Below are 12500 nucleotides of genomic sequence, written 5' to 3'. Positions count from 1 at the left end.
GCATTTGGTTTCGGTCCTGGTTTGTTATTTCTACGAACATCTGGCTTGGCTCTTTTAAGAGTCGGCTTTTCTGCTCGAGGTTCCCATCTTCGTTGCCTGCCTGCCTTCCTGCACTCTGTGGCATCCCCACGGATGTCATCGGATCATGGTCATCGGATCGTGGTGCGCTCATGGTTGTGTACTATGAGGGACGTGTGAGATTGGTGAAGCTGCCATTACATCTCAGTGCACGGGGGTATAGCTATTGGGGGAAGGAAGGGGGGTCATAGGGTGCACCTCGCGTCCATCGGTGTTTGGCACAGTCTCTAGAGCATCAACTCAATAAACTTCAGAGTACAAGGGTGGCATTCACTGCAGTCACGGGGAACGCCAGTGCCCTCAAGTAGCTGCGGGCTTTTCAGAATGTGCAACCACCCCGATGGACGCATAAGTTTCCCGGAACTATCGCACCAAGTCACGGTGGTCCGTCTTGTCTTCCCCAACTGTGTCTCTCCCTTTGTCCCTGTCGGAATGAAAGCAGGCCCAAAGGTGCTAAGTAACAGGAAGATCCGATATTCGAGGGCTGCGAGTCATAAATCATAGGATAAAGTTTAACACGTGATGAAGAAGCTTGGCGTCATTAAATCACTGATGGTCACGTGGTGACTCGGCAAGAGCCTCGCTCATACCTGCGGCTCCACAAGGCTGCAATGTGGTGCTTCCCATGCAGGTCAAAAGAAAAACACATAAGGGACATTTTCACAAAAGCAGGTCAGGTAACGGTAAAGAACAAACTCAAAAAATCAACTTTCTTTGATATTCTCGAAATAATGCTTGGACCCCTTATAAGGCCTAGAAAAATGTTCAAATGATGTCAGCAACGCAGGATCACCAGAAGGTCTCTGCACTGACTGGGCAATATATGCTTGATAAAAATTCTCGGACACTCTTTACCGTTACCCCACCCGCTTTTGTGAAAATGTCCCATAAATATTAGTCACATTTTTTGGTTCCGGTATTCTGTTTAGAAGTTAGCTAAATCATATGTATGTGACAAATATGTGAGCAGTGAGCAGATAGGGTTTTGCTCCCTTTTTCCTCCTTTTCTATTTCTGTCCATTTTCCATTTCACTTCTATCTCTCTATCTCTTTATGTCAAACATTCTCATACATTTCACACCATTCTCAAGCATCCACTTCATCACACACTATACAGAGAAAACCAACGAACAAACTGTTTCCCTGCACCGAAACACTCACAAGTCATTGCCTCACTTGGTGTCAGCTGCACCGGAGTGAAAACCACGTTCACACAGGGAAGCAATGGCAAGGATGGAAGTTGCTGGATGATGCTAGAACATTCCACCCCTTAACCACTTCCGCCCCCCCCCCCTTCTGCGTGATGTGAATGCGGCACAGCTGGGTCAACAAGGAGCCAGAGCCGGCAGAGCGAAGGACGGAGACAATGATGGAGTTTCGAGCAACTTCTATAGAGCGCCATCCAGAGGTTAAAAAGGGAATAAGGACAATTTGACTCCATTCTCTCTTTCTCGCCAAAAGGACCCGATCGGAGCAAGAAATCAGAGAGCTGTTTTCCATGTGCTCTTCACCCTCACAGTTCGAGTCCGCATTTCTCTTGCTTTCTTTCACAACTCATGTCTCTCTCATTCTACGCACTCATTTCAACATGTACACTCATCAGAGGACAACGCTTCTTCCTCATATTTCATTTTTTTTTTACCTCATGCTCGCTCCAGCGGCTGTGAAACGACATGGACTGCACGGTGTCCTTCGCACTAAATAGCTCCACACTGCATTCCAAAAGAGCACAAAAGCTCCTTGCGCTGGGTGGGCGAGTCCTCGAGAAGTCCTGCAGACAACGTGTGGGATGGACAGGGCCGCGGCGGGGTGAGCGGGCATCAGAGCGCAGTAGGCAGAGGTAAGAAAGTAAAGGAGATACGTGAAGTGGGTTCGGCACTGGGAAGTGGCAATGCTTGCTTCAACTGAAGCGATCACAGGTTCGCTGGGGCTTGCACCAGACACCGATGTATTTATTTCTACCTCTGAATTCTCTGCCTCCCTGTATCCTCAAAATGCTGTGCATTTTTCCACGGTTGTATATGGACCCAGTAGCATGTTCTGTGGTAAGTGAATGTTGTCAGTGTACCTGCATGTTGAATGGTGTTGTTGAATGTTGTTAGTTGAAAGTGAATGTTGAATGTTGTCAATTCCTGCAAACCAGGGCAGATATATTCGGCAGTGGTAAGGGGGAAATGTGCACGTGCTTGTGAATATGCCTGTTTGCTTGTAATGCCTTTTATTGATTTTTCCTGCCATTTCTGAACCCAAACATTCCCGTTACTTTCCAATTCATTCCTCCCAATCATTCCTCCAGTCAGCTCTTGTTCTTTCGCATCTGTAAAATATTAAATTAACTGTTTATTTGTGCTCCTCATTTATCCTGCTCGCACTTGAACTGAAATAGGATTCCAGGGGGGAAATTAGTCCAAGACTCTCATTGCAATGGTAGCCGACGTAATGCGGCATGCAGTGTTGGCTCGCTCGGCCAATTAATTAACCGCCACGTAGTTGCTGGCACGGTTCCCTGTCTGCCACACTAAACTCACTGGCACAGTCAAACTGACTGGGCACGAAGATCCGGCCCGAGTTAAAGGTTGCACTGTAGATGGCATCCGTGGTCTCTCGGGACATGCCGTCCTCGCAGAGTTATCCGGAAGCAACATCTCTAACAATATATATATATATATATATATATATATATATATATATATATATATATATATATATATATATATATATATATATATATACATACACACAAGCCGGTAGGCGGCGATAGGTTGCCGAGCTGGAAACTATAAGATATAGAGCAAAATGGATGTCATATAGTGGATAGGGAATAACCTTAAGATTATGCATATCAAATCTCATCCAGTTCCATCCACTGATAACTACTCGGTATCCATTTGAATGAAAAGTACTGAAAATGCGGTTTGAAATCGGAAATCCCCAAAGTTCGAGCGGGTGTTGTGGGTGAACAAAGATCTCAATCAAAAATCCGACTATCGATTGTGCACAATGTATTCCAGACAATTAGCGTGAATTTTCATGACCATCCGACCATAACCCTAGGAGGAGTAGCATTTGGCGCGAAGGCACTTCCAGCTCTCGCATATTATCGATTTTTGCACTAATTCACCTTTGACCCCAACCTAAGCGAAATCGGTCAATACATCCTGAGGCAAAGTTGTAGTACTCATTGAGTACCATGAACCTGCAAAGTTTCATTCGTATCGATGCACTCACCTGGTCGCTAGGGGGCCTTCAATTTTCGCCAATTTTCGCACATACCATAATTGTAGGGGGTGCTGCGGGTAAAGTATTCTATGCATCACAAAAACCGGAATATATTTGATAGAGCATCACCTGTAGATCATTCGTGCCAAATTTCATAACCCTATGTGGGATAATGGCTTTCGGAATTGATTTCGCGTGAACAGTACCAATTTTGAAGGTTTTTCGGTTGTTGCTAGGGAACCAAAGCATCCCTAGCAACCATCACAATTTCCAAAGCACAAGGTCAGAAGATGTACCTACCACCCGAGTTTGGTCAAAATCGGCCCACGTTTACTACCAATTATGCTGATGACAAACGAACAAACATCCAAACAAACAGACAGAATTACTGACAATAAGGGTCACCTATTTCGGCGACCCAATATATACATATATATATATATATATCTTCTTCTTCTTCCTTCGGCTGCTCCCGTTAGGGGTCGCCACAGCGGATCATCTGTATGATCCGCATAGTGATTTGGCACATGTTTTACGCCGGATGCCCTTCCTGACACAACCCTGGTCGCCTCTTACGACACAGGGATATGGTACACTTATTTTAACCGGGGTATACACCGGCCAAGTACACTGGTATTCATTTCGCCGACCTCGGAGGGATGACAGGCTGAGTCAACCCCCTGGTGTATTAATTCAGTGGCCCAATGGGGCTTGAACTCAGGACCTTTTGGATCCCAAGCCACTGCCCTAACCAGTGCGCCAACACCAGGATATATATATATATATATATATATATATATATATATATATATATATATATATATATATATATATATATATATATATATACATACATATATATACATACATACATATATATACACACACACACACACATCTGCAGAAGCATGTGTTCTGAATTTTTCGTTTTTGGGCTGTAACACTTCTCGAGTTTGTTGTTGTTATTTCTGTAAACCAAATGCCTTGGTAAAGATGCCGAAAAACAGAAAAGTACTCCACATAAACTTACCCTTTCTCCAAAGAAGAATCGGTGTCTTTCTTGAAACCATACGCTAAATCCATATACTTCCAGTCTTTATTTTAATTCCAGTCGAAATTCAATGGCTCACCAAAATGACACATAATTATCTTGCATCACCTGACAACAACGAATTTAACAAAAATTACCAAACTTCCGATTTCCTCATCCAGGACACGCCAATGCAAACTTTTATAGAGTATGTTAACCACTATTTGCATAGAACGATGAATACAAAGCCTGGAAGAAACAAGCCTGCTTCAGACTTGTGACAACAACCTCAGCTGGGTGAGATGTTGAAGGTGCCGAGACCTTTGATTGGGATCATCGGGTGCAGTTTTTGGGTTACAGCGAGAGATCGGACACCATGGAGCCAGCTGGGTGGGGCAGAGAAAGCCACAGCTGTGAGGAAATGATCTCATGAGAGGTAATTTGACAACTCTCCACATTACGAGCTGAAAGATCAAGGGATCATGTCCTTTGCAGAGGATTGTGCAGTGTTTGCGGAATGAATATACTCTCTCAAACCATCTGACATCCAAAACACAGAAAACAGTCCAATGGATATGCAGCATTCTTTTATGTTTTCCTTAGAGACTGCCTTTTGAAAAACATTTAGTATTTGTTGAAGTTTTTATCCATGAGGATATTTTACCAAACATTATGACTGGGCCGACTTATCAATACAATCTGTGCAAAAGCATTGATATATAGATCGCATTAATACCATGTTGTGAATGTAGATATTGTGAGCAGAAAATTAGTATAGTGCATCTTAAAAGTAAGCAAATTAGACTCTCAGCACGTGACAAATCATGTGACAATATCACATGTGTATTTAGCTTTAGATGTTTGATAATAGTGTCGATCAAATCAGGAATAAATCACAAAATATTTACCTAATATGCCATGATGTATGAAGAATGTGGGGCTCACAAGATGGCCGACGCTGTAGGTATGCATACTGGCATCTAAGCTGTCTATCCTGGGCTTCAATCCTGACCCAGATAAAAAAAACTGTCATCCCAATGTTTCACAGGCATGGTGATTCATCAATGTGTGTGCCATCCCTCGGAAGGATGTCGCTACACTGGGTATGCCATCTGTTCGCATTCGCTCTTGAACATTAAATATCACACAGTCTCCTTCCTGAAGATGAGGCAAGTAATCACTAACACCATGGCCAAATTTCAAATTCCTGCCAGAACTACTGCTGGGAGAGGGATGGCAAACTGCCCATCATTAACTTTTGCCAAGAAACTGCTTCGGCAGCACTAACGCTCTGTATCACAGAGTATGGTACATCAGATCGGATGAAGAGTGTATGTTGGCAGAATAGCCTAAAGGTATGCAACACTCACCTCTGAGATGTCTCTTCTGGAGTTGAATCTCAGCCAAGTTATAGACTGTCATCCTGGTGTTTCGCAGGCGAGGTGATGTATCATTCAATGAGATCCTGACCCTCATAAGGAAATAAAACTTAGTGCCCTGTCTGCTAACATTCGTTGGTGTGCGTTACAATTCCCATGGTGTTCTTCATCAAGAGGAGGCAAGCTATCGCTGGCACCCTGAACGAATTACAAATTCCTGCAATGACTGATTATTGGGAAGGAAATGGCAAGCCACCCAGCATAACCCTTGCCAATAAACTGCTTCAGCAGCACCAACACTCTGTAAATAGTATGGGAGATATCATCATCGTGAAGAATGTTAAAAACATGTTTATACGATGATCAAAAACTTCACAAATGAAGAGTGTTGAACAATGAAGCAGCAAAAATTTTGTGGCTTTTTTCTCCACATCTTACAAGTCTTGTTCAAGTCCACTTGGCATGATAGACAATGATGTCATGACAACATAATCATCAGCACGGTGAAGGAATCTGTTGCAGTTGACATTAAATTCTTCCTTTTCTGATCTCAGACCATCAGTTGAGATTCAGCCAGCCACCAACTGGGTATCCTCCATCAGGAAACGTATTTACATGGAAAACCTGAACTTTTATCAACATGCAAGGCCTTCATCTTCAGCTTGATGAAACAGTGCTCTCCCTTCTGTGCTGGTACCGCTGCCTCACATCTTGCTCAGCTTGATCCATAGAAACCAAGGCCTTCAAGAACACTGGAATCTCCCACAATGAAGCTGAGTCCATGGGCCTATCACTTTAACATTGCAGGTAGGTCGCTGGCCTCTCTGTCTTTGACCGTCTCATTTCTGGTGTTTGCACCTTCTTCAAAGATGGTGTTGGTGTTGGCCTGGTGTTGGCCTAAAGGTTAGGGTGGTGGGCTTTGGATCCTGCTCAGCTGTTGAATTAATACCAGGTGGGGTTAACTCAGCCTGTCATCCTTCCGAGGTCGGCAAAATGAGTGCCAGCATGCTGGTATACTGTGTCGGAGTGGCGACCCGTCCAGGATTGTGCCCAATAGCCAAGGAGACTGCTTAAGCAGCACCAACACTATGCACAGAGTATGGTCTCAATATATATATATATATATATATATATATATATATATATATATATATATATATATATATATATCTCTGCTTTGTCACCCCTCCCCCCAGGTTTCTGTCGGGCACAAGTGGTCCACCAGCAACCCCAATTCTGCTGAAACTCCAAAAATCCAGAAACACTGCTCACCTCCACTCATTTGTTCCTCGTTTTTCCCACCCGTGGAACCAACTTCCACATTCTCTTTAATCTCATTCTTCCCTCCAGGTCTTCATTTCAGCTGATCACCACCATACAGATCACCCCCCATCCAAAACCATGATCTTTTCTACCCGAGTAACTATCCCCAAGCCCACATCTTTACAAATATCCAGTTTTTCCTTCCTGAGAGCTTGCTTCCACATGCATGCTGCCTACCTCGTGCATCCTCTCCTACCCATCATTCTTTCCCAATTCCCATATTTGTCCAAGTCTACCTTTTCCTCCACCCACCTTTTTGCATAAAAAAGTTGCAAATCGTCTTCTTTTGAGACAAGCTGAAATGATGACCATGCTGTAATATAATATAGTGAAACACATTAAATCGTCAAATTGAGTCATTAAGTGATGATAACACATGCACAAAACCTTAGCATGCTCGTTTCTCCCAAAAGAGGGCAATCGACAAACTTTGGAACAAGACAAGATATTATGATTTTGCATGCAGACATCCTATGAAGCCAACATCTTGCTTTATACATTCTCGGGTCGGAAAAAAATATCAACGAGACATCAAGATAACTTTTGTCACTTCATTTGAACCAGTTCAGTGCAAGGACAAAGTTCCAAGCAGCTGAGGCTTTGGAATGTCCTGGCAAATAACCCACTTAGAAGGCACTAGGTCATAAAAATTCCCCCTGGATAGCAAACTGCTTTTAGACTTCTACAGACAAGGTTCATTGCTTTTAAATCATTCTCCTTTGAAATTTCCTGTTTGTTTTTTTTCTCTTCAGACAACCTCACACAGTGTGGAGGAGGTGTACTTCAAAGTGGGGGGGGGGCAGCCCGGCGAGCTTGAAGGCAGCCTTGAGACGCAACATCAATGATCAAGAGGTCTGGACCATCCTTGGCCAAAAGGCATTTCTCACTCCCTAGGGTTCTTGTTTGAATGAAAAGGAAGTAGTTTCTTCTTTTTTATTTTGCCTTCATATGCATGGCTTGCCTGGGCTCCAGATTTTTGTTCAAGAAGCGTGGCTATTTTCAGCAAGCCGATAATGGCTACTTTCAGATGATCCTGTAAAGAAGATAATGAGAAACCAATAGTTAATTTTTTTTTAAATAACTTTCTCCTATATATTTCCATGGCTCAATTCGTTAGAATTAAAGGGTTAATTTCTAAACTACAAGGGTTGGTCTGTGACCTAACAGAGGTGGATGAGGTTTCATTGTTCACTTAAAATGAAAAATAACGCAAAAAAAAAAGAAAAAAAAAAACTGTAGAAAACTCGTCAAAATTAATTATAGATGTATGTATGTATGTATGTATGTATGTATGTATGTATGTATGTATGTATGTATGTATGTATGTATGTATGTATGTATGTATGTATGTATGTATGTATGTATGTATGTATGTATGTATGTATGTATGTATGTATGTATGTATGTATGTATATATATATATATATATATATATATATATATATATATATATATATATATATATATATATATATATATATATATATATGTATGTATATATATATATATATATATATATATATATATATATATATATATATATATATATATATATATATATATATATATATATATATATATATATATATATATATGCCTGGCGTTGGCGCAGTGGTTAGGGCAGCGGCTTGGGATCCAAAAGGTCCTGAGTTCAAGCCCCGTTGGGCCACTGAATTAATACACCAGGGGGTTGACTCAGCCTGTCATCCTTCCGAGGTCGGCGAAATGAGTACCAGTATACTGGGCCGGTGTATACCCCGGTTAAAATAGGTGTACCATATCCCTGTGTCGTAAGAGGCGACCAGGGTTGCGTCAGGAAGGGCATCCGGCGTAAAACACGTGCCAAATCACAATGCGGATCATACGGATGATCCGCTGTGGCGACCCCCAACGGGAGCAGCCGAAAGAAGAAGAAGATATATATATATATATATATATATATATATATATATATATATATATATATATATATATATATATATATATATACATATATATATATATATATATATATATATAAATATAAATTTATATATATATATATATATATATATATGGGGCTCCAAAAGTAAGTATACAGTAACGAAAAACATATCGTGCACACAAAAATTAAATTTTTTAAAATGGTAATAATGATTTTAATGAATTAAATGAATTGTCGTATTAAATGAATCCGAGCACCACTATTATAATACTGGTAATACTGATATAATCCTTATTGTATACCTACTTTTGCAGCTATATATATATTCTCCTTTTTTTGCATAAATAAGCTAGTTTAAGAATACAGCACTTGACTTTCCTCTGTTGAGCAAACATATTTACTGATCACCCCTTCCAATTCAAGACATTTTAATTTAGTCAGTCAAAAATGAAAGTTTTGATGTTAACCAATTAAATCCGAGCAGAATTGAATGGAAAAAAATGCTTCGATGCAAGGTGCAAGGCTGCGGGGTAGCATCATTGGCTGAGGGTGCGTATGTGCTGCTGATGCAATGCCCTCTGCTGGTTCGGGCAGGAATTTGGAAATTGTTCATGGTGCTCAACAAGAGCTTGCCCACTCTTCGTGAAGGACACCGTGGAATCTTTAACGTCCACCAACAAATTCTGGCCGACTGGACACCCGTTTAACATCCATCCAAGGGAGTAAACACACATTGATGAATCACCTTGCCTGGGAAACACCGGAATGACAGTCATTTGTAACGAGGGCGAGATTCAAACCCAGGCCAGACAGCTTAGAGGTGAGTATGCGTTCCTCTCAGCCATCCTGCCAGATAATCCTTCTCCAATTCACACTCCATTGTACCCTGAGCCAATGCAGTTTTCGTGGGACCATCTACATACTATGTATGCAAGAATGGTAGAAATTTTAACGTCCTCTCTTCCCAATGAATTTAATTTCCCACCTCGCTGGTCATAATCTCCTTTACCTTCACACTCCCACCTCCACCCATCCCCCCAACCATCATTACTTCCCTCAATTTTATTTTTCTCAAGTTACCCATGACCCTTTCATCTGGAGCACTGAGATTATTCCAATTTATCATCCGTCTACTCACAACTGGCGAGGTAACTACCTCCGCCACTGAAGGTGGATGGAAGTTATGTTTTCGCTCTTGTCTGTCTGTCTGTGAACAAAATATCTCAAAAAGTTGTGGACGGATTCCGACGAAACTTTGCGGAGAGCTTGGGTGTGTGACAAGGACGAAGTCGTTAGATTTTGGTGAAGATCCGAATCCGGATATGAGAATTTTAAAGTAATTCTTCACCACTGAGTGATAGAGCCAAAAACGATATACAACACGATATCTCAAAAAGTTAGGGACGGATTCGGACGAAATTTTGGTTGGTGACAAGAACAATCTGATTAAATTTTAGTTCAGGTCAAAATCCAGATCCAGCCTATCAGTGGAATACAAAACGTAAACTAATCAGCCTGGCGGAGATATACGCTCTACGGAATGCTGCTCTAGTTCTTTATCGGTTCAGTTTGCGCTTTATATTTCATCCACTTTACAGTCTCCTTATTTCACACACATTCAACTAAAATCCCAAATCACAGCTTGTTTCTCGGGATACTTTTCAGCTCTTCTCTTTCTTTACCGATATAATAGTCCTTCTTTTCGACTCCTTTGAACATCTACGATTCACAAGTGTCAGTTTATCTTTTATCCAACTTTACATCCCTTCGTTTATCCATGTAATCCTTCCTAGGTGCTCTTCACTTGAGCCCAGCCTTGCCAATGTGTATCATTCATTGCAACACATCATGTAAAAAACGATTTCTTGGGCACAAGATAATTAAAAACAGACTGAAACACTGAGCAGCTGCAACATCTACGCCAAGATAACGTTTATCCAAGCCGAAAGTCTTTTCTCTGAGCAAATGCTCCCTCCTTGTCCTTTTCCAATAACAAATGCTTACTAGCCAACCACATGCATTTGCTTTTCATCCCTGTCCAAGGTTTCAATACACATATGTCCCATCTGTAGCTGTTCAAACAAACAGACCTTTCACAAATACTACCATATGTATTGCACCAACGTGGGGTGAAGCTGGGGGTGAGGGTGGTGAAAAAGTTATCCGAATTGGATGTTCACATTCGCACACGATACACAAAAAAGTATGATGAGGTGTACTTATAAATACAAATATATTTACATATTTTCTTACTCATTATGACTCGTAGGTTGAAAAATCCAAGAATGTTAGGGTGCTGTGGATTATTGTGAGTATATTTTTGAAATTACCTTCTGAACATCCCTCGGACTAGTAGTATATGTCCGTCGAACCACCGAGACCATACACTGAGCATTTAGACTGAATGGTATTTTTTGGCCATTCCAGCAACTTTCTTCTCTGAAGTGTGATGAGATCACCCTGTGATGACACAGACTGGTTTTGGCTGCACATTTGCTGAACGTGACAGGAGTGATGCCACGCTTTAAGGCTCCAGAATATCTTGATGGTTTTCATACGATCCAGGTTCACGGATAAAATAAGTTAGCCAACAAAAGCAATTACGAAAACTCCTTCTAATATACTAATTTACTATTCACATTTATAAAATCTCTTTCCCAACCAGCTGGTGAAAGCAGGCAGGAATGCCAATGTGGATTCTCACTAAAGGTACCCAAATGGATTTGTTACCAACACTACTACCCAGAGGCAGTGAAATCCGGGCCATGTGTTTGCCTCATGCTTGAATGTCCCGACTCAAGACCATATGTTTTCTACATGGTGAGGGAGACCACTGTATGACAGCAATAACAGTTATTGAAGCCTGGTGCAGCCCCCAGCAGTGGAGCTAATTTAATCATGTCTGTAATTAGGTGAGTTACAGACCACAGAAAGTTGTCAACTTTTCCAAATAACTGAGGTGACCGCAATGTAAAACTGAATATCATATTTGCATGAAACAGACCACAGCAGTGAAAGCCGAAATCTCTGCAAAATAAATTTCTCAGACTTGGCTTCAATGTGGATATACGAGAAAACTTGGCGCAGGAGGAGGCCATTCGGCCCATCATGTCTGCATTACATCAACACCAGATACCATCACCATGCAGACACAATGAAGCTACCACCAAGTCTTGCCAATATATCCCTGCGTACACTTGCATCTCCAATTCATCCAGGTATCTCTACAATTCCAATTTAAACCGATCTAATCTTTCTGCTACAACAACCATTTTAATAATAATATAATATATCATTCCTGTCATTCCGTAAAGGTGCATAGGGCTGCCGAGGTAGTTCCCTTGGCAAGGAGTACAGTCCTGGATGAGTCGCCACTCCAAAGCAGGTTACCCCAAATGGTGATTACCCCAGTACACTGGTACTCACTTCACCAACTTCAGAAGGATGACAGGCTGAGTCAACCCCACCTGGTGTTAATTCAACAATGAACAGGGGCTCAAACTCAGGACCCTAAGGTCCCAAGCCAGCCACCTTAACCACTAAGCCC

The 12500-nt window shown here is 41.6% G+C and overlaps 1 protein-coding gene across 9 annotated transcripts in view; it reads right to left on the bottom strand.

The window, feature by feature from the left end:
• Positions 1 to 12500, bottom strand: part of LOC147015436 (actin filament-associated protein 1-like) — a 196914-nt gene that overhangs the window by 110865 nt on the left and 73549 nt on the right. Inside the window, exon 2 of one of the 9 annotated variants that reach the window (XM_085850193.1) lies at positions 1721 to 1849. The exons of 7 other annotated variants lie outside the window; for them this stretch is intronic. The gene's annotated coding sequence lies outside the window, so the exon portion shown is untranslated. Of the gene's footprint in view, positions 1 to 1720; positions 1850 to 4615; positions 4692 to 12500 lie in introns of those variants that run through there. One more of the 9 variants, XM_085850194.1, reaches the window with a different exon arrangement.

Source organism: Eptatretus burgeri, chromosome 12 (assembly GCF_056783735.1).
Source record: "Eptatretus burgeri isolate ZD-2024b chromosome 12, Ebu_testis_v1, whole genome shotgun sequence".
NCBI lineage: Eukaryota > Metazoa > Chordata > Myxini > Myxiniformes > Myxinidae > Eptatretus > Eptatretus burgeri.
The sequence above is the reverse complement of the archived record's forward strand: the minus strand, read 5'-3'. Positions and strand labels throughout refer to the sequence as shown.